This window comes from Lynx canadensis, chromosome C1 (genome assembly GCF_007474595.2).
Source record: "Lynx canadensis isolate LIC74 chromosome C1, mLynCan4.pri.v2, whole genome shotgun sequence".
Taxonomy (NCBI): domain Eukaryota; kingdom Metazoa; phylum Chordata; class Mammalia; order Carnivora; family Felidae; genus Lynx; species Lynx canadensis.
Window position 1 is genome coordinate 132,903,403 of NC_044310.1, and position 24,059 is coordinate 132,927,461.

A 24,059-nucleotide genomic window follows, 5' to 3' on the forward strand; every position below is an offset into this window, starting at 1 on the left:
TGTTTTTTTACAACAAAATATTTGTTACATGGAAGTTCATCATTAGAATATTGCATGTTGGGAGTTGAAAAATAATTCTGAACATTCTTCCATTTCATATTTTTGTTTTTCAAGGAGGCAATAAGACAAAGATAGACATATATTTTCTGGAATTTAGAAATGAAAGTTTCACATCAAAAAATCTATCTAATTTTTGGGCTACAGTGGTATTTTTAAAGGATGTTTGTGCCAAAACAGCCATAATAAAGAAGATATGTATATATAATCCTTATTATATATATATATATATATAATATATATATTATATATATATACAATATATATATATATATATATATATATTATACACACACACACACACAGTAAGTGGGCTCCACTTACTGCTAAATTAGTTTAACTAATGATATCATGTTGGTACAATCATGTTTAACTTTTAGCATTAATTCTACTTTCTTTGAATGCATCTATCTAAAATGAAGACAAGTGTTTCCTTTGTACAAGAACTGTTTTGACAGACAGCTACAGAAGATAGAGAAATCTTTCAATACATCTGGTTGGTACTTTTTACTATACAAAATCCCTATTACTAGGAAGGAATTGAAGAAAAAAGAGTGCACATTTCATATAAGACAAAAATTAATAGTAGAACCATGAAAAATATTGATCATAGTAAAATACAGAATGGAGGGAAGATATAGAGCCCCCTCACCATTGCAATCATTGTAGAAGACCAAGTCATGTTCAGTCCAGGTGACTTTAAATGGAGCCTAACTTTATGGTACACCCTAGTCTCTGAAAAGAAAATGACAAGGCAAATAGCAAGAAATTAATGTCCTGGATCCAATACACTTGTAAAGTAAAAATTTCTGCATGTCTCTACCGTGGATGACAAGTAGCATTTAGAAAGTGTCGTATCACACTTAAGAATATATTCACTATGTCTCTCATCCCCCACTCTTTCTAAGAAGATGGACTTCCTTCACTTCCACTTAAAAAAATCTTCCATCTTAATAATTCTAGTATTCTTAACATTTGAGTTTTCTGCGATATTCTCATGTATCTCCCCATTCTTAGAGATTTAATTATATCCAACCTCACCTTGATGGAAATTTCTTTAAATTATTTTTATACTGCAAATATTTCCATAATTATTATGGAGTGAGAAGAAAATATTTATTTTAAAAAATATTATTTTGTCTAATGATACTTTAATCTCTTCTTTAAGAAATACTAATATGAATTCAGTCTCTTCCTAAATTTATCATTTGGCTTTCTCCTCACTTTTCTTTCCCTCACTTACTCTATTCTCTGCATTTAAACTCTTTTTTTGTGTTTTCACACACTGAAATTATTCTTTGTTTTCCCATTGTTTCCCTTCATTCTTATCAGTTTCAAAGTAAACTTCAGGAGAGAGAGAGAGAGAGAGAGAGAGAGAGAGAGAGAGAGAGAAGAAGAAGAAGAAGAAGAAGAAGAAGAAGAAGAAGAAGAAGAAGAAGAAGAAGAAGAAATCTCAAAGATTACACAGACTTCAAAACAAAACTTTAGTTTACAGGATACATGGGTCGTAGTTCATTCTTCCTTGAGGGGAGGAAGATTAAAATTTTGACATGCACATGATTGCCACTTTTAGAGGGTTTTATGGACATATACATTTAGATGATTATAACAGCATGAACTTTAATTATTTGGAAATATGTTTCACCTTCTTATCTGACCCAGGAATTTTTTAAAAGAGACTAGTTTTAGGTCTCTCAATCCCTTTATTTGCAGAAAATTTGACAATTTAAAATACACTTCCTTTTAAGTCTTAATCCCTATCAAGCAACACTTTGATATGATATGACATTGTAATATGACACATTGGTTGATCCTAAGTGAATATGATTTATCCTTCACGTTTTGCTGTTAAGAGTTACAAAGATGTTTCCCTTTTTAGATGTGATGAAATCTAACAAGAACTGACATGTACATTATCTTAACTCTGTATCAAAATCAATATAAACCAAGAAAATAAACAATGTAGAATTAGGAGGAAAAGTGGATGTATGTAGATTGAACACAAGCATATAAGTTAAAGTATTCTGTTTAAAAAAATGTTTGAGTTTATACTGATAAACTTACAAACCAAAGAGCAACACAGGCAGAAGGTAATCCAAGTATTTCTATCTAATTCATACAGTTTAAAAGTCACCCATTACCCAATACATATTTGGAGAACCTGAAAGTAATTTCTCATTTTCAGGAACGAAGCAACTCCTGCACTACAAAACACACCTGTGTAATTCACATGCCTATTTTATTCCTCAAGGACAATTGACATAAGCCTGTGCAAAAAGCTACATCTCATTAACCTCTTTCTTGAGTTTATATTCCTATATTGTCTGTTTCAGCATTTCACTGAGGAAAGTTTGCCATAATGCAGCAGCACCTTCTTTTTCAACTTTAAACAGGATTTCTCCCCCACCGCCCCTCCTTTTCCAAATGAGACACACCCTTTTTACTTTTGATAGAAAGCTCTGGCAATTTTAACTCCTTTCTAACAGTTTGGAAAGTTGTGTTAAATATATATGATAGTGGCAAAGTGTTGGTCTACAACTATTTTGACTTGTGCTATCCGATAACAGTACTTTTGATGTTGTCATGGTGATATACGACACTATTTCAGTTCTAGGAAAAAGGTAACAATCGTTTTCCATATGCCCTGTTTATGTCTTAGATGTCCCTCTCCCTCATGGATCTAAATGTGCACCAAATTGTAATCTTTTTAGTTATTTAGTTTTCTATCTCAGGAGAAAATCCAGGGTCTACAGCTTAACTTTTTATGATTTATACAATTCTCCTCAGGTATTCGTTCTAATCATTGCAGCAACAACTCTCTCCCTCATAAACACATCCCAAACCACTGAGGACTTAGCTCTAGATGAGGTCAAATTTGCAGAGATTGGGGACTCAATCAGAAAAAGCCCAATAGCAGGAGTCTGCAGTGCCATTATATTTTGCTAGCTCACAGGGCTGAAAAGCTTCATTCTGTTCATCTGCTCTGGTCCAACTTCAAAGATTCTTCCTAAGAAAGGTTGAGAGCTGATTGTTCCAGATCAAAGACATCATCATTTCAAGTTAGAGCTATGTGCTTCCATTTTATCAGTATAGTTTTCAACCATTCCACACCAACTTCAAGGTAAGTTAAGACAAGTTTAGAAGCTATATAGTTAGGTAGCAATGATATGTTTAAAAGATTATCATTCAGTGAATGTCAGATTTTCTAAAGGAACTAGTATCAGTCTCACTACTGGTAAAAGAAATGTGCTCAACATTATAATGACTATAACCTGGTTGCCAACAGCAGGCTGGGTAGAAACACTACAATTCATTCCCCTGTTCTTTCTTTTCTATAATGAAACAATAATTTTTAGTCAGTTCATAATTCACTTCATATAAACGCATCACTAAATCTCCCAATGCAACATTTTGCCTATTTACTTGACATTGGGATCCAGATATCCTTTCTATCTTTGTATCTTTGTTACTTCTCTTTTTTTCTAATTAAACATTGACAACAAACCAAAATATTACATACGTGTGTGTGTGCATATATATATATATATATATATATATATATATGAAAGATACTCCCGATTTTACTTTAGGGAGTTAACTATTCCAAGGCTAGCCGCCCAAATATTCATCTACCTTTTTTTTTTTTTTTTCATTTTTTTCACCCGTGCGACTGTTGTCAAAGATCATCTAACTTGCACAGGGATTCCTGGGTTTCCAGATCAAAAGTTTATACAATCTAGGCTTATTAACTAACATTCCCACCTCCTCTCTCCTCTTCTCCTTACATTCTCATTTCAACTTCCACCACTCATCAGCTATTTGGGGAAGAAAAAAAAAACATAAAACAAACAAACAAAAATAAACAATGGCAAAATGCCAGTAGTGGGTAAGCGTCTCCTGGTACCATGAGCTGTGTCACAGACCTTCAGGATCAAAAAAGTCAAGTTCAAGCAGGTACCTGCGCCCAGAAGCTCCCTGAAAGCCTAAGCCTCTCCGCTGAGACACTAATCTCTCCTGAGTCTGGCTCAGGAAGGGGCTACAGAAACGAAAGGGGCTCGAGCGGCCGCTTTCTCCCCTCCACACACCCTGGGTGCATCAGGTAGGGAAGTTAACCAGGAGCTAAGTTGAGGGAACACACACAACGCGGAGAATCCGGAACCTGCAAAAGCTCGCAGCTGTGAGAGTCAGTGCGCAGCAAGTCTTGGAAAAGAGAATTCCGATCCCAACATCTGCAGCGCTTGGGTTGCGCGGGCAGGAGCGCGCAGTCCAAGTCCAAACGCTCCCGGGGGGGTACAAAATCAGGACCGGTAAATGGCCAAAGGAAAAAGCTGGGGGTGGGAGGAAGCCGAGGACTCTGGCACCTGGTTCGGAAATCCACCACTGCACCTCTCACCCCCACGAGGCCAGCGATACAGTGGCCAACCAGTCCTGGGGAGCGGGGCCACAAGGACTTAAGTTTCACACTCACTTATCTACAAGCATCGCCCAGCAGGAAAGCCCGAGGAAGAAAGGGGAAACCAGAAGGGAGCTATTTCCTTACCTCGGTCGGCTCCCACGGTCAGCACCTTTTCGATAGGAAATAATCCCGAGAGAGTGAGTAAGGCGAGGAGAAACTCGGACATTGTGGTCGCCCTGTAAGGAAGCCTGAGCTGGAGACTGCTCCGCGGCGCCCTCGGCCCGGCGGCGGCGGCAGCTCGGAGCCCCGAATCGAGCAGCGTCATTTACAAATGTCACTGGAAATTCTTCAGCTCAATGAGCCCAGCCAGTCCGCCTTCTCCTGCCTGGAGCAGGATGTGGAAGGTGTACGGATGCGCGCGTGTGGGAGGGAGAGAGTGTGTGTGAGAGCGAGCGAGCCGCTCGTGTGTCTTGACTTTTCAATGCAGGGTACGTCTGATCTTACATCACGCAAAGAGGGGCAGTGAGAGATGCCAGCGGATGGGAATTCACTGATTAATCACCGAATCCACCACACACCCCTCCGTCGTCCACATAAATCACATCTATTACTTAGTGAGAGGCATTTAACACAACAGGAAAATACCACCGCGAACTGAGAGCACCACAAATCACAATTATTTCGGTCTCCTTGAAGGGAAAGTAACTCCAAAGCTGGTTCTGTAGGGATTTGGGTCTTTAGAGAAGGGGGAGACTTCTGCATTGGGCTGAGCCACCCAGGCCCGCCTAGGAAGCTCCGCATTTAACAGCCACCTCGGAATTATCAGCTACAGCGCTGGGATGCTTCTCTCGGCAAAGCGGATTTGATCCCTTCTCTCCCTGGAAGCTTCCTTACCGGGAAGGAAGGACAAGCCAAGTCATTGAGCTTCTCTTAGGGAAATGGTTTCCTCTGCTCCACACACAAATGCGATGTTTTCTGAATTGAGCTTTTAACTTTTATGCTGAGGAGCATCTTGGGGCAAAGATGCAAAATTTAGTGACTCAGCAGAAACAACAACAGCAACAAAAAAAGCCCAAACAACCCCCAAAGTCATTACCCCTTGCAAAAGAAGGGAAAATGAATGGAAAGAGGTCCCTAAGCAGGGAATCATAGAGCAAAGGATTGGCAGTTTGTTTTGCAGTCTATTTCCCTCTTTAAAAATGTTCCTCGAACCATTTTAAACATGTTTTCAGGATTTTTAAATTGTTTCTGTTGTGTTTTTTTTTTCTTTCTCCACATGGTGCAGTTATAAAACTTTACCAAACCATCCAAGGCATGAACATGAATCAGTGGAATTAAAAAAAAAAAAAAAGTTGTTTTAATGACCACTTGAGGTTTTTAATATAATCATCCCCAAACCTACAATTTTAGTTAAACATTCAGAGATGGCTAAGGAGTTAAAACTCAGAAATATTAATAGTTGAAGGCTTATTTTTCCTTGTAATATCTATAATTCTTGACTAAGCACTAAGGTTGAAAAACATGTATTCTAAATATGCATTAATATTTGATATTTTAAAACTTCAAATGGATGTAAGGCAAACTATAAGAAAAGAACAAAACTAAGGAACAGGATGATTGAGAAACAAATGGAAGATACCTTAAGCACTTTGTGCAGTTTACTGGTTGACACAATATAGACGAATGCTAGCACTATGAGCTAGCTGTTCCTGAGAGCAAAATACCCAGAAACATATTTGCCTGTTCCTTAGAAGTCATTAAAATTAGACTGGATCAAAGAACACAGAGGTGACTCTATGGGAAATTACCAAGAACCTGTGAAATTTGCCTTTTATACTTACTCTGTGATTGTAAAATATGTCCTTTATGTCATTTTTGCCACATTGTAAATTTTAAAGTTGACTTTCCCTTGTATATCAAACCATTTAGTGTCTAAAAAGATGACTCCTTCCATCTTTAAAAGTGTATGTTTTCTTCTCTTCTAAAGTTGTTACATGTGTGATTTCACCTATTATTTTTACTGTTTCACAGTAAGATTTAGCATATAGGAAATATAAAAAGGTATTTTTCCTATTTTACTTTATACTAAAAATTCACAAACTTTGGACTTACATGGGGCTGGGGAGGGGAGGAAGGGTAAATTTAGAATGATACTCAAAGTAACGAATATTTCTTTCTCAAGTGTCCACACAACTGTGTGTTCTGTGAAATATTTATTCTTTCACTAGGACAAAGTAAGTAGGTGTCTTTCTGACATGATCCCATTCAGTCAACTAGGAGGTCAGCTATTAGGAAATCTATATCCACTTAAAGTCTTGGCAATGAAATGAAGAGTGCTAACAAACCATGCTAAGGACATCCAGATTCTGCTTCTTCTCTATCATTATCACCAATTGCCTCCCATCTCAAAATTGCAAGGTAGAAGAAAGCAGCCAGGAACAGAACAACCAAAGACTTACTATGTACTCAAGTTCGATGACTGAAAATCAGTGACTCATTTGCTTCTGCAATGTATGTACCAGCTCTGGATTCCACTGTCAACTCTTAAAAGGGAAAAGTTATGAAAGATAATCAGAGAAGTGAATACCCAGCAGATTTTGTATTCTAATGTATATTCTAAATATGCTGCATTCTAAATATGTAGTGCCTCCTAATAATAAAACTACTAAGTAAATTAGGCAGAGTAAAAACCATATGATCTCTTTTACATCATCTGCTTTACTTTTTAACTGCCCTGAATAGAAGAAAATCAAGGATGCATTGTCCACATATTGCGATCAGAATAATACAGCAAATAATTTTTTTTTATTTTTAGTGATCACAAATCAAATTGCCATATGTGAATGATACAGGACTCAAAATTGTGGTGTAAATTAGGGGTACTAATTGTGGAAGGTTAATTACTAAGTAATAGGTTAGCGTGCACACCAATGAAAGGTGATTACTTGTGTTTAGTATCAATTTATCTATAAAATAAAATTGGGGACTTATTTTAGGAATGTGAATAGATGTTACTAACAAAGACCTAAATGGTATAAAAACTTCAGAGGAATTGAGTAGAAGAATGGATGCTTAGGAATGTTTCAGTGGTCAAGTGGACATAACACATACATTTGGATGCATGTCAAGCATATTTTTAAAAACAAAATTATAATAAGGACATGGATTCATACCACAAAGCCATAATAATACATAATAAACATATTCAATAATTAAAATAGGCACATATTTATCATTTATTGATAGACACATGGTCTAAAGCTGAAATAAGGACAATGCCAAAATAAAATTAATAAAATTTTCTCACATCAAATCACTTACATATTGTAGCTCTTCATTGAAAATGACCAATTCATGAAAAGAGATAGTTTTTATCAGAATCTAATGAGGCTTATAAAAGTATAGACCAAATAGGAATTTTAAAATTAAATAATTCATGTCCAGGTTTTGAATGACCATAACGTTATAATGGACTATAAATAAAAGGGAAGTGTAAGTATAATTTTCTATGAAATACTTTATTCACCGTCATATATACGTTAGCGAGAAAGGGAATTAATAAATTATATTACTAGTGAAGAAAGAAAGGCAAGAGTTACTCTTCAAATTCTGTTTGTTTCTATGGCCCATTATAATTTCTTCATTCTAATCAGGGTGATTAACACTGACAACCTAAATAAATTAATTCATCAAACTATAGAATGTTATGAAATCTTTCATTGAGATAAATTAAACAAAGTAGAACCAATCATTCTTACTTTCTGGTCTAAAACAACACACGAATATTAATTATCAGTCAGTGGTAATCTTACACTTCTCAATTAGAGCCATGCTTTGCATACGTGTAATCAAACATCAGATTTCATGTCTGATAATTTGATTATTTTCTTTTGCTATTGGGTGTTGTTGTTGTTTTTGTTGTTGTTTTTACCATAGATGGTAATAAGTCATACACTACATGCCTGAAAGTCATGTTAGGGGAGGATGTGTGTCTAAACAAACCAAGCCCGGCAGTGCATCTCATGAAGTGATGTGTGTAGAGTTGGCCTGAGAGCCAGGTTGCTAGGATTTTCTGCAGCTATCATTCCAAGGGCTTACTTGGACTGCTTACGCTGCCTTTCCACACAGAAAAGTTGCCAGGCAGCTACAGACACAGGATGAGAAGGAAAAGAAGGCAGGGGGGTTGGGGTATACTGAACTGAGAATTGTTAAAGAAACATTAGTGCTTATAATTGAAAGAGAGTTACTTTGGACAAAACCGCTAAGAAAAAAGAACTTCAGATTCATTTTATTTCTCAAACTGTTAGCATTTCAATGCACATTTTTAACAGCTTTCCTTCAAAAGTGTGATAGCTATACATGTTTGATAGCATGCTGTTTCAACTGGGACATGGGGATTCAGTCAAGATAAATAAGATTTTGGTGTAACTTTAATTCCTACTATTTGAGAAGTATTAAGAAGTATGTACACCTGAGGGGAAAAAGAAACATAATGCAATTACCCAATTAAAGCTGGAAAATAAAAATATTTCCAGGCAAATTAAATTTTTCTCTGTGCATGAACCTCATCTTATCTTTTCTGTCATTATCTATAAATACATTAAAATATACATATTGCAGTGAAAAGACAAATGATAGTCAATTACAAGTTTCAAAGGATAAATAATAAAAGCCCTTAATAATGATTTGATTGTTTTACATTTATATCAGACTCTTGTTTGATAAACTTTTGAGAGTAGGAAGGAAATGAAGGAGTTTTTACTTAGACAACCTTATTAGGCAACAATTAACTTCAATAATAATAATAATATAGACTCAAGAGATAAATCCTGTTTTGCTTTTTAGATATGTCTTTAGAAGACACAATCAGTAATAATACAATCCATTTGTGTCTGGAGCAGGGGAATACAGAAATGCCAAAAGTTCATCAAACCCTTATCACTCTAATTGTGTGGAAATAGCCGTGAGTTTCAGGTCAGTTGCTGCTTATAAGACTTGTTGCTTTCAGTGCTTTTTGACCAGACATACCTTTGGTCAGGTTGACCGCCACATACCCATCTCCAGCTGCTAAAATAGAATTAATGTTTCATGCTGGGAGTTGGTTGTCAGTGGTCCATGGTCAGGATACAGTTTGTTTGAATAAGCCTTGAGGTCTTTTTCTATCTGAAAATTATTGATCTCTGTCCTTTCATTTATCTTTCTGCTTCTTAATTTTAATTAGAAACTCCTAGATTGTTGCAGCTGGAGGGAACATTCAAATCATTTCTTCCAATTTGCTACATTTTATAGATGAAAAAGTTAAGGACAGGAAAGGTTATTACTCTTATGTTCACATCTTTTTAATATCAGAAACAGCCTTTGAATAGTTTCCTGAGTCTGTCCTATTATGTACTGAGCTTTGTTGATATTTCTTTAGACTCTTCCTAGCTCAGAGGAGTGGTAGCCCAGGGAATTTGAATTAGTTTATTCACTTAATAGCTACATAGTATGTAACAGTCACTCTACTCAGCACCATGCAAATAACTCTATAGAAAAAAGATGCGGTCCTTGCGCTAGCAGAACTTACAGTAAAAATCAAACATTATTTTTCTGCTAATGACTGACTTTCCAGGATCTTGTGGGAACTATGTTGCCATGAACCATGAGCCACAGGTATGACACATTAAGGCCACTCCTGGGATCATCCACTAAAATCAGGGCTGTAATTTCTGAGTAAACATCTTTACGAGTAAAGTTTTATGGAGAAACCAGAGACTTCTGCTAGAATTGGACTCTGAATAAGAAATCACAAAACATATATTCAAATAGATTGAGTTTTGTTACCAGCATTTAGTCAATCAGCATATCATATCTCCGTTGATCTAGAACTCAGTAGCAAATTCAGAAATGTTCAGAATTCAAAACATTTAGAAATATTATCAGTGATAATACAGATTTATCAAAGCTGGTGGCTTCTGCGCATTGTGGATTCAATAGGATCAGAGGACAAAGAGGACTGGAGAAAGTCTGGTTCAACTTTTATTCATTTGTTTATTTTTATTATAGCTATTAATTGGGACCCTTTTAAGCATTTCTTAATATTGAATAATTTCCTACTTTGTATCCAAATGACATTTTTCTTGTTTTTTTTTATACACAGTCTTTAGCATTTCACAATTTGTAACCCCCTAACAATATAGTCATTTCGCATGGGCTTTCCCTCACAATAGGTACCCAGAGATAATTTGTTTTACTGCTGACTAATGACTTTTTACTTTTTCCTTGACATTATTTACTCTTTCCTATATCTGCTGTTCCTTGTTCCTTCTGTCATGGAACACATTTCTATATCTGAACTACACAGGATAATGCAATGACAAGGGTAGAGATTAAGTACAGGCAATTGACAGAGAACTGAGAAGATGAGATACCAAAATTATATTAATTGTACCATGTGTATACTGTAATAAAATGAATTGCTGTTAAAATGTAACAAGTACTATAGAGTGACAGTATCTTTGGCCAAGTTTATGGAGTTTTTTGTTTGTTTGTGTGGTATTTATTTAGGCGGGGCATTGTTTTGCTTTGCCTTGTTGAGTATTATAAGAGTGTTTTTTTTTTTTCTATTCCTTTATGAGAAATCTATTCCTTTTCTATTCCTTATATAGTAAATTTAAAAATAAAACAAGCAATAAACAGAAGAAAAAAATGAAAGAGAAAGAAAGAATAGAAAAATAAACCTTTCTTCTTAGTGTACCTTGCTTAATTCCCACTGGAAATGGCGCTTCAGAGTCTGTCAACAGCTACATTTCGTACCTGTCACGGAGTAAGTACCAAATAGGTATGTGGTAAATAGAATACACTTCGTATCGAGTTTTTGTCTTTTCGGTTTCAAACTTTACTTTAAAGAATACTTATAAAATTAACTTTTCCGAAACATTATTTATTTGTTCTAAGTAGTAAATTTTATTTCTTTCATATAGGGAAAGTCTCCTGCCCTCTAAAAGTGTTTTTCCTATCACAAAAATTATACATTTAATCACAACAAAAACTCAAATGCAAAAAGGAGCTCTGTAGTCCAGAACACAATGCCCTAGTATTATGTCAAGCCTCTGTTTGTGGGAAGAAAAATAGTGACATTTGGACCTAGATATATTTATCAAGATTTGTGAAAATGTGTGATATTATGCCTGAATACCGGCAAAGTTAAATTATAGTTGAAAGACCATTAAATGCTTTTATGATGTCCCATTGCTACATTCTGCATTTTAAATAGACTTTACCAAAAGGTATCATTCACATCACACGGAAAACTATACTACATAACAACAACAAAAAGTATTAAGTTCACAAGTACACAACAGGAAATACAGAAGAGAATTAATAGCAATGTTTAGACATAGTATGACCAAGAATATTTTTGGTTATTCAGTCTTTGCTTGTGATTAAATGCATGTATTTATTTTTTAAAAAGCATGAATTTTATGTTTTAGGTGGATATCAATCCTAATTTATTACAATTTAACCTCCTGCATTTTCTTGCCAAGGGAAAGTGAATGACAACAACAAGAAATAGTTTCTGTGCTCTTTAGAGCGCTTTACCTGAAAACTATATTACAATTATTTGAAAAAAAAAAACCACTATAAATATAGATAGATAGATAGATAGATAGATAGGTATCTCCAGAAATTGACCTATATTCAGAGAATATAGGAGATGAGTCAAAGGATTGTTGTTATCAGTCTTTACTATTTATCCAAAACTAAGGAGGTTAATCAGTTTGGACATTTCTAGGAAGGTACATCTAACGCTGTAAAAATAGCTTGGAAAAGGTAGCATACTCTATTTTTCATGTATAATAAAATGTATTAAAGGACAAATAATTACCACACCTGAAATTTGGCTGGGGAGTTTCTAGAACCGAACATGGTCCAAGCTGTAGGTTGCAAGTGAAAGCAAATTATAGCTTCAAGTATATTACAGAGGCAACTGCCAGTCTGGTTTTGCAGGTATGAAGCTGGTTCTCTCTGCCCTTTCCTCCTCCACACTCTTCAGATTTATGGTAGTCACAGTTTTCAAACCAAAATTAGAACACATGACTTAATATAATTGTTGAGCAATAGGACAGAATGTTTGTACCCAAGATTGTTCCAGAAAATCCCTTCTTTGGCCATAATAACTTTATTAAACCCAAGAGATCTTAGTTACAAATTGTATTTTCTTATTGAGAAGTTTCACACGTTCAAAGTACATGAAGAACTTGAGATTATTCTAAATCATTGAAAGGATTACTGGCATGTAATCTAATTTCGTGAAAATTTATATTTAGGTAGCTTTATTCACGTGGGAAAGCAGGGTTAATATTCTGCATTATGAGCAAATAGGCTGTTGGACTCAATCATACTTTACATGCAGATATCTCAAGTTATAGACTTAACAAATGGTACTAGGCGTGATTTCATTATTTGCAACTGTTATAGTCGTGAACAAGATCATTAACGGAAGTGCTCAGCACTCATACATGCCCGTTTTAAAATCAAAAGCATACATTAATGTTGCTTGTGTGAAAATAACGGGAAGAAAACACACATTCTCTGAGTGATGTGCAACGTGAAGCACTTCAATGGAAAATTCAACGAGGAGATTAGTATTTAACATGCTTAACGGAATTCATGTCACTCTTACTGAGAGCATCTAGAGGTTAATTTTTAACTTACCATGATACTGACCATATTAAAATAAAAAGCAACTTCTTTTTATCTATGGTTTCAAAATCTAAATGAAACATTTTTCCCATTACTTTAAAGAAAATACATGTCATTTCAGTTAGGTGGTATCAGGTTTTCATGCAGGTTTTGGTTAAAATAAAGTCTTAGCTACCAAAATGCAGTTCAGTGGAAACAGCATCTGGCACACTGGCTACAGAAGTGGATTTTAGTTTTGCTCTTATTTTCCCCTACCCCCATCCCCAAGAAAACATCACCATCATCTGTTCTAACTTCTCTGTTCAAGTGGTAGACTAACTCCTCCTTAGGAACATTATTTCAAAAGTAACTCAAATAGTTTCTCATATTATTCTGCTTTAAAACCTAGAGAGAATGAGGCACGTGACTCTGCTTTTACTGTTTTCTACAACTAAATGTCTACATAAAAGAATGACAATTATCTCTGGCATTGAACTCTAATGTAGAAAAAACCTTGTTTAGAATTTTGAAAATGCAAACCAACTCAGCTGTCTACAGTATCATACTTTTGTGCTTTTAGAATTAGGTTCAGAATGCCATTTAATCACACCTTTTTAATATCCCTTTGTCTTTCTTTGGGGAATAGAAGAAGCGTGACAAAGAGTACTTTCGTTTATTTTACTCAGTTTTGTTCTTTATATAAAAGGTAATATGAAAATGTGCCCAAGGGCTTACCCCTTTCCATCTAAACAAAATCTGACTAGAAAAGGCAGATTCTTCAGTTTATGGTACTTGAGTGCCCCCTATAGGATACTTCTTATATTTTTGTTCATATAAACATTTAAAAAATGTTACTACATAGAATTTTATTTGAAATAAAACTAAAATAATAAAAATATGCATCTTTAAAATAAATAGTCTATGATATATTCTCCATCTACCATATTTTCCTATCTAAAAATCCGAAGCAAACTACCACTGTAAACAGTTGTTTCTCTGCTTTTGCTAAAAATTGTGCCTATTTTAAAGTTCTAATTTGCCTACTTTTCTATTGCACATTTGCATTTACAGTATCTATTACTGTATCTCAAAACATGCATTAAAATTTGAGTTTATTGTATGTAAGTTTTTTTGCTTAAAATTTAAAAAGAATACTCAATTAGCTATATGTTTTAGAAAATAAAATAGGATATCCTTGTGTGTGAGGAGGTTGGATTGTTAATCTGGATGGGAAGAGAATCTTTGAACTCCTTAAATTAACATCTGTGAACAATATTGGAATAGAAATAAAGAAAGCATATACTGAACATATTCCTACAAGTTTGATGCCAAGTGCGTGGTACCTGGGATTTCTTGGGTGTTATAAGCCTTTTCTTATTTGTACCATATCTGAGGTTTGTAAAGTGTGGACAGGAAAAAAAAAGGACATATATTCTAACCACATCCAACTATGTCACATTCACTTTGCCTTTATCTAGTTAAAAAAATATACGTTATCAAGGCTGAAACTTAGTTGTGTTTGGTGTAGCCCACTTAAGTTGATAGGACTTTAATTAGATCTTTTTAAAAATAGACTACTGAGTTTATATTCTATGTAATGTAGATCCAAAAAATGTTATTAATGTCGTTGGTTTAGGAAACACACACACACACACACACACACACACACACACACACAAACAGGCTTGTGCTCCTGGCTAAAACCTTTTTGATTTGTATTACTTTATTTCTGAATAAGCAGATGCAGCCAGTGGTAAAGAAGCAATGATATAAATAGTCAATAAAAAGGTCTTAATTCCCTTTCTTGCCTCACACCCTTCTGGTCTCTAATTTTTTATTGTGTGCTTGTTATTTGAAAGGCATGATGCTTGGTGCTGGGATTACTCCGGTGGAAAGTGATGGTCCTGTTATCTAGAACTATATGTCTAACGAGAAAACGGGTCTGAGGAGACTATTCAAAAGTACCCTGTGAAGTGTTATAAAGAAAAGTATGTATAATGCACAGTGGAGGCTTTGATAAACATACCATTCAGTCTCTGTGGAACAAAAAAGATTCACCAAGTAGGAGATACTACAGATGACTCTTCAATATTTTGCTAGGATAAAATTGAGGGACAACCATTCTAGCAAAGGGAATGTGTTATAGCACATATTTCTTGATAATAAATTTAGAGATAATTATCCAGAATCTAGAAAGATCATAAGTTATCAGATAATGTAGCATTTTATAAGTCATATTAAATAATTTGTACTTTAGCCTGAAGTCAATTAAAATATATTATTTGAACATACCAATAACTATCCAGGAAAATATAAACCCATACAAGGTAATTACATTACCATGGAACCTATTCTATTCACATTTCTACATAAACCTGCTGGGATCATCTCTCTCATTCTCCATTCCTCATAGCAGAAGCAACCTAAATTCTAGGTTCCTATCCCAGGTTGTAAAAGTAACCCTTTACCTATTAAATAATAATTTAAAGAATCCTGGGCCAGTTAATCCAATGACCCAGTACCATGGCTCCCTGGGCTGCTTACCCCAATTTATAGATTCTAAATTCTGCCACCTACAATCCAAATGACTTGGGCCAATTATTTAAAATTTTCAAGTCATAATGTCCAGCTCAGAAGACTAGAGATAATGCCAGGACCTCCAAGTATACCAATTACTGGATCATGCTGACATCTGCTGTCATTCTGCCAGGCCCTTCACTTGTATTTCACTCATGGGGATTTCCCAGGTAGCCTGTTGCAATGTGACTGATCTATTTAATGGCTAATCTATTTAACGATGCCACATGTTCTGGTCAGATCCACTGTCCATTAGCCACGTTTTACAAGACTCACTGGTGCCCCCCAAAAGAGCAGATCAATGTACTTGGAGAGACAAGACACAGACACGTTTCAAAAATATAACCAGATATGAGACACAGGATATGAGAATTAAAAAATTGGAAGTACAAAGTAAAAAGATAAGTACAATGGATTGGAGGTACTGAATGCTATTATAAAGAAAACTGTGAGAGTTAGAATTTCAATTAAACCTCAGAAATCTATCTGGTATTTACACTAATAGAGAGATTAAAGCTTCTTTCTGTTTAGAAAATGTAACATAAATATAAAAAAATCATAACTTAACCTATTATTTTAGGATAATGAAAATAGTCTGGTCACAGTATAGCAGAAATTTCTAAGAAATAGATGATACAGAATTTTAGAAAAGAAGAACAATTTTTTCCAATTTCTTATTCTAAACAACGGTAGGTAGCTGATAGATGCTATCTTATTTTTGGCATTTAAAAAGTGTTGACTTATTTTCAAATTTCACTAGTAAATATATATACATAATACAGATATATCTATATGTACAGAGATAAAACTTGCAAATTTCTAAGAAAACAGAAGAAAATTTGATCAATAACAAGTAAAATAAACAAAGGGGAGAGGGAAAGCAAACATATTTTTAAATAGATGATTGAAATAACAAATGTACCTATTGCCACAATAAACATGAATTCATTAAACATTCCAATTAAAACACTTTGATTTTCAGATTGAATTTTTTAAAGTTCATTTATATATATATGTATATATATGTGTGTGTGTGTGTGTGTGTGTATATATATATATATATATATATATATATTTAAAGTTTTATTTATTTATTTGAAAGGGGCAGAGAGAGAGGGAGAGAGAGAGAATCCCAAGCAGGCTCTGCCCTGTCAGCACAGAGCTCAATGCAGGGCTAGAACTCATGGTACCATGAGATCACAACCTGAGTGAAAATTAGGAGTTGGACGCTTAACCAACAGAGCCAGCTGGGTGTCCCTATTTATTTATTTTTAGAGTGCAAGTGGGAAAAGGGCAGAGAGAAAGGCGGGAAGAGAGTGCAGAACCCGATGCTGGACTCAAACTCATGAACCACAAGATCAGGACCTAAACCCAAGCTGGATGCTGAAATTATGAGCCACCGAGGCACTCCTCAGATTGAATTTTTAAATCCAACGGCATATTGTTTATTAAATATCTTCTAGGTAGCTAATAGTAAATAGTGTGCAAGGATCTGAGGATGCAATTGCTTAAGGCATTAATGGTTTTTCCTTAAAAAAAAATCTTGGGGCGCCTTGGTGGCTCAGTTGGGCCCACATCAGGCTCATTGCTGTCAGCCTGTCAGCTCAGAGACTGGAGCCTGCTTTGGATTCTGTCTCTCTCTCTTTCTCTCTCTCCCCACCCCCACTCGTGCTCTGTCTGTATCTCTCAAAAATGAATAAACATTAAAAAAATTAAAAAAGAAATCTTACAAGAAAAAAATAGGAGGTAAATACAAGCCTAAATAAATCAAGGAGAACAATATTGATACCATAAACAATTGAATTCTAAGGAACGAGCATAAATCAATAAAAGAGTGTATTTATATACTGATAAAAGTTAGATGAAATTAATCATTGCCCTATATATATATATTTCACTATAGCTTAAAATGTAAGAATTTGTGAAACAATAATCAAAATAGAAAATATTAAAATACTTTAATGACTTGGTGGCTTTGAAAGATAAATGAAGTCACACTTCTTTGCTCAAACTTGTGAAGGACGATACTAATCACTTTGATTTTGATGAATGGAAACTCATACTGTATCTGTAAGTAAAAATGTCATTCTCCCCAAATTACCCTAAAATATTATAGAATTCCAATTAAATTCCAAGACAATTTCCTCATTTTGAATATGACCAAATGATTTTAATATTACTTTCAAAAATAAGTGCATATAAATAGTTAAAACAATGTTTACTAACAAGAATAGAGGGAGAATGGTATTAGCATTAAAAAAAAATCTTAAAGGAAAATACAAAAGCTAGATAAATTAGAGTATGCTAAAAATGTAGAAATAAACAAAGACCAATTAAACAGAAGTGAAATTCCTAAAGTTGCTTAACATAGGAGAACATAATATAGCATACAGGTAGCTTCAATACAATGTGCAACAAATATCAAATAATGTTCTAACTATTGATAGGATTTTCACATAAATATCAACATATTCTCCAGTTTAAATGGTTACATATTAAAAAACTATTCAAAAATTTTTTCTGCATCAAAAAAACACAAGTCAACAAAGCCCACAGCATCAGGTACAAAAACCAACCACCTGAGGAACCTGAATGGTTCAGTCTGTTGAGTGTCTGAGTCTTGATTTCAGATCAGGTCATGATCTCCCAGTTCCTCAGATTGAGCCCTCCATTAAGCTCTGCACTGACAGTGTGGAGCCTGCTTGGGATTCTCTGTCTCCCCCTCTCTCTGCCCTTTCCCCTCCTGGGTGTGTTCTCTCTATCTCTATCTCTCACTCAAAATAAATAAATAAACATTTAAAAAAAAACACAATAGAAAAGATTTTGTAGAATGACTTGCGAAGAGATTCCAAAGCAGGATTTAGAAGTGTTTGTTTGTTTGTTTTAATATATTAAGGGCAGAAAGCAAATTAGACAATCATTGGGATCATATGTAGCCACTCTTCAAAAATTGCATTAAGGGGTGTAAAGAAGTTGGTATGAAGACTAAATTAATGTCTTTTGCTTAAGTCACTATTGTGATCTTAGGAATATTCCAAATGTTGCCTAAATATGCAACCTGTAGTTTCAATTAGCTACTCAGTTTAAAGACTGCCTGACTGTAGGCATTTTATCAACTTGAATAGCCCAGAACTTTGAAATGACAGAGCTGGTAGCTTTTATTTTGAGTTTTAGAATTTAGTAAACAGAATCTGTAAATAATTAGAGGCAAAGGAAGTATATTTCTTTATGAGGAACAGCTACTACCTCTTAATGTACTTCAGTATCTGTAAGAATAAATACATATGAAATAGGGAATTTAATGTAATTCCTCCTTAAACTTTTGTTTTTTCTTCAAAGTCCTTTAAATTCATTCAAAATGAATGAATGAATGAATGAATGAACGAACGAATGCCATGGAAAGTCTTTCAGGAGGTCTATCTCCCCCAGAAACATAACAGCAATGGTAAAGGTACATATTTGATAAATGATATCAAATTCTGGATGACAAAATCTTCCAGAATTGAGTTTTCAGATGAGATGGAAGAATTGTCAGGTAGCTGAATGCCTACAGTCAAAATAAACTATAAGAGGGATCTTTAGAACTGTGTGAGTAGACAGTAAATAATAAACCTATCTCACTATAGGAAGAACTAAGCCCTTGAGTAGAAGATACAAGGCAATAGTTATAGAATAATGAGCTTCAATCTTGTTGTCTTGACCCTGAAATTTACCTGGAAAACACCACTGATGAAAGAGAGAACTAGGGTAGTAGCCACGCAATTTGGTTTTTAAGGATATATCCATTAATATGACCTTAGACAAATAATTTAGAATCTTACCTTTAGTGTTCTTATCTGTGAATTGAGAATAAGAATGCCCATTTGAGTCATTAGTATAGTTACATGACATAATGAAAATAAAAATACTTAGTATAATTCTTGGCACATGGTTGAATTCTTAGGCCAGAAATAATTCTTGAATCTGAGGACACTAGACACATCAAACAACTGTACTTCTTAAACTGAAAACACCAAAATAGGAGAGTCTGTTAGTCACAAATATAAAAAGATCATTGGAGCTCATAAAAGTCCATAAAGAAATAGATTATAGTTCTGTCACACATTAAAAACAAAGGACACCAATAAGTGTCTAAATGGGTCATGGTTTCTAAACATTGTTGCACATAGGATCACTGGAGAACTTTCAAAAACCGTAGCTGCTGGTTCTCCAGGGTTTCTAAAACACTATTCCAGGCTGAGGTGCTATTTGGATGATTCCAATATGTATGTTGGTAAAGAATATTGAATGAGAGTAGGAAGATACAAACTAAAATAAAATGAAAAAAGGAAGAGGCAGCAAAATATTCAGTTGAGAAAGACTTAGGATGTTGTGAGAATTATGAAATTTGAATACTATGAAGAATTCATATATGTAACTACAACAATTTCTCTTTAGACAAAAATGTTATAAAGCAAAAGTGGGGGGTGTAAGTGGGAGAGGAGAACATAATTGACAGTAAATATGACTTTATAAAGTGAATTGCCTCATGAAACTCATTGATCCTAATAATGAGTTTTAGGATCCTAATAATCCTAAAAAAGATATTCAACATAAACTTACATCTGCCAGACTAATATCAGACCATTATGTGTTTTAGGGAATTTGGGCACACGCAAAGAATTTTATTCAGCCCATCTTTCATTAATGCTCTAGAACAAATGAAGGCTGGCAAGAGAGCCTAGATGGCTATCACTATTTTAATACGAGTTCAAGGAGGATGTTTGACAATGATTTCTGGTTCTGTAAACAACACCAGAAACTAATTAGGAGCATTCTCTACCTCACTACACTCTTGAAGAGATTATCCTCTGGTCTGAGGTTGCTACTGCTTACAGAGCCTGAAGTTCAGGTGCCTCTACCTTTACGAATCCTAGTAAGCCAGAATTTTGTTTAAAAAGCTGGAGTTGTTTATTATTTTTTTTTTTCAGTGCACTGAGTTAGGTTGCTTGCTGCTGCTTTTTGTCAGCATGCTCACAGCTGTGCACCTTATTTGAAGTTCTACTTCAGCATTCCCTTGACATGTTCAGTTTTGCACTTTTTGCTCACAGTTGATAACTCCTCAGTTTCACATACAAAAGCTGCTAAGGAAGCTCCTCAGCTACCATGTATCTCCTGCACATGTCCAGTCCAAGGAAATAACTAACGTATCATGTCAGTGGTAACAGACTGAGTAGTACCCAAGGTATTTCTGGAAAACCTAGCATCCGTGTCTCTGTCTTAGAGGAGGCATTTAGAGACACAAATCATTTTAGAACTCGAAGGGTCCCTTGGGACTTTCACTTGAAGGTCCTCATTTTACCAAGAAGGAATATAAATATCCAAGACCTAACAGGAATTTTCCAAGTTTACAAAGCTAGTTAGTAACAGAACTGGCACTAGTTTCCAGATGCTGTGCCAGTAGCAAACTCTAACATCATATACTGTTACACCACATTACTTCCCCACTAGCAAATGCATCAGAAGACACAATGAAAAAAAAGTTGTTCAAGTAAAACGTCCTTTCTTATTAAACACTAAAGCCTGTTAGGGAAGGCAATGTCCAAACCCCAGTATTCAATAATAGCTTGAAGTTTTCAAGAAAACTTCCTACACATAAGAATGTGTGGCAGATTGACTGACAGGGTTATTACAGAACTGAGACATCCCTAACAAGAACTAGATTTAAATAGAGTTTATGGCAATTATGATGTGTCGGTGGCTAATGAGGCATTCTCTGTTCTAAATCAATTCTAGGAGTCCTCAGTAACACTGATAAAGCTGTATGTTCACACCAAAATCTGATATAACATATTCTATACTTGTAATGGTTATGCTGATAAAATATCTATTTTACCGTAGCTTTAGATTTTTCAGTGAAATACCAATTTGGTTAAGCCTTGTGGGTTAATCTCTGGACCAATAGAGTAAATCAGTCTTATCTGATCTTCATCCTGTCCTATATGATTTTCTGGCCAAGGAAAGCCTTCAAAAATACTGACAATAGTCAGCATGGCTTCAAACAAAGATAGTGGCCGTGACACCAGTGTGATTTTAGCTGGCATAAAATTCTGATGTCAGTATAAGGGCATTTGTCCCTGCAGTGTCCACGTTATAGGTCTATATGATTTTCCAAAACTGTTCAAGATTTTACAACCTAATATTCAATTCTTAAGTCTTTTCAATCTGACTTACGTCCCTACCAAACCACTGAAATTGTTCTCATTAAAGTCACCAATATCCTTCCAGTTTTCAAATCCCAACAGCACATTTTATTTAATCTCTATAATATTTCTGACCCTTCTTCTTTAAAATTTTTTTCTTCTTTGATTTCTATAAAACTCTCTTACTCCATTATTTTCTTACTTCAATAATGGTTTCTTTCTTCTTCAATTGTCTTCCTTCTTCCACCATTTATGTACTGGTGCTCCCAGAAGGTCATGGTCAGACTTTTCCCCCATTTTTACTTTAATTATGACCCTAGCTTATTATTATCATTTCTACATCCATGAGATTGCATATTTCTGAAAATGTCCATATGGTCTGAATATAATCTAATTATCTATTATCTATTTATCAATCTACCTTATATTCCTATCAACATCTTCAAGAGAGATTTTCCCTAAAGTGATCATTTGCACCTCCTATCCTATATTTCCTACACTCTCTATCACAGAGAATGCCATTTAGCAGTCCCCAAGTCAGAGATTTAGAAACCATCTTAGATCTCTCTCCATTCTTAACCACATATATTCAATGGATCAAATGGATAACAAGGTTTGTTAAATCTGTCATAAATACAATTTGTATAGACATCCTTTACACGTATACCCACTACTGCTACCTTATTTCAAGTTCTCATCTTTGATCACCTAGTTCATAAAATAACCTTTTACCTATTTCCTTTTCCTTTTCCTTAAATTGGCCTTCTATATTACTGCCAGCATGATGTTTAATTTTTTCAGAAAAACTGAGTGAGATGCCTAAGCTCAAATCTCACACTCATTATTTACTCACTTTGTGCCCTAAAGAAGTAACTCACATCCTCCTCATCTCACTTTTCTCATCCGCAAATGGGAATAATAGTATCTATTGGAATTATTTATTAATATATTTCTTGACCTCTAGCTAGAAAGAAATTCGTGGTTCATCTCATTTACCCCATCAATCTATAGATAAGGAAAGAGCAAAATACATTTTGTTTTCCCAATATCACCTGATGATTTAATGTAAAAACAGAAATATACTGTTTCCTGGCTTTTATCCAGTGTTGCTTCAATGTACCAATTTATTTTTTATTATTTTTACATTTATTTATTTATTTTCAGAGAGAGAGAGAGAGAGAGAGAGAAGAAGAAGAAGAAGAAGAAGAAGAAGAAGAAGAAGAAGAAGAGGAGGAGGAGGAGGAGGAGGAGGAGTGAGTGAGTGCCAGGGAGGAGTGAGGGTCAGAGACAGAGAGGAAGAGAGAGAATCCCAAGAAGGCTCCACACTGTCAGCACTGAGCCTAACGCAGGGTGTGATCTCACAAACTGTGAGATCATGACCTGAGTGGAAACCAAGAGTTGGAGGCTTAACCAACTGAGCTACTGTCGTGTTCCTCAATGTACCAATTTAAAGGATATCATGTACATTGTATCATGCTATTAAAAATGTATCAAAGAGAATATCCTCAATACCCCAGATGAAACATTATAAGTACTAAAGATTGAACAATATATCTATAGAACAAGTTTTTTAATTAATCACACTAAGCTGACAACTACATCCTAATCTATCACCTTTTGTCTTATTATCATGTTTAGCTTTTGCCCAATGGGCACCAAAATATTACATCTCTAAATTTCGGTCTATAGCTACATCTGTATTCTATATCTATATGTTTTTTGGCCCAGTGTACTGGGTAAAAACAAATACTGGACAAGGACCAGCCACTGGATGGTTTGGGATAAGATGTACTTTCTATGTTTCCAAGGCTAGAACAAGCAATGTCATTTGACACACACCATGTTCAGGGTTTATTATATTTTACATACTAGAGATAATCAACATATTGAAATCAACCTTCATTCAATTTACAAACAAACCAAACCCACCACTGGCAGGGAAAAAGAATCAGGAAAAATGCAGATACAATATGTAATTTTCACTGAATCTCTCTGCCTTCTTACATTTCTTCATGTTGAAACACCATCTCCTTCCAGTACACATGCACTTCTAACTTAGTATTACTTTAAGCCAAAACTGCTAACATATACTGTTTGTCTCATAGGCTCAAAGTGGAAATCTAGCTCCAAAGATCATCAAGGTTAGAAAGGTGTTAAAATCCCCCCTTCCTCCTTCTCACCAT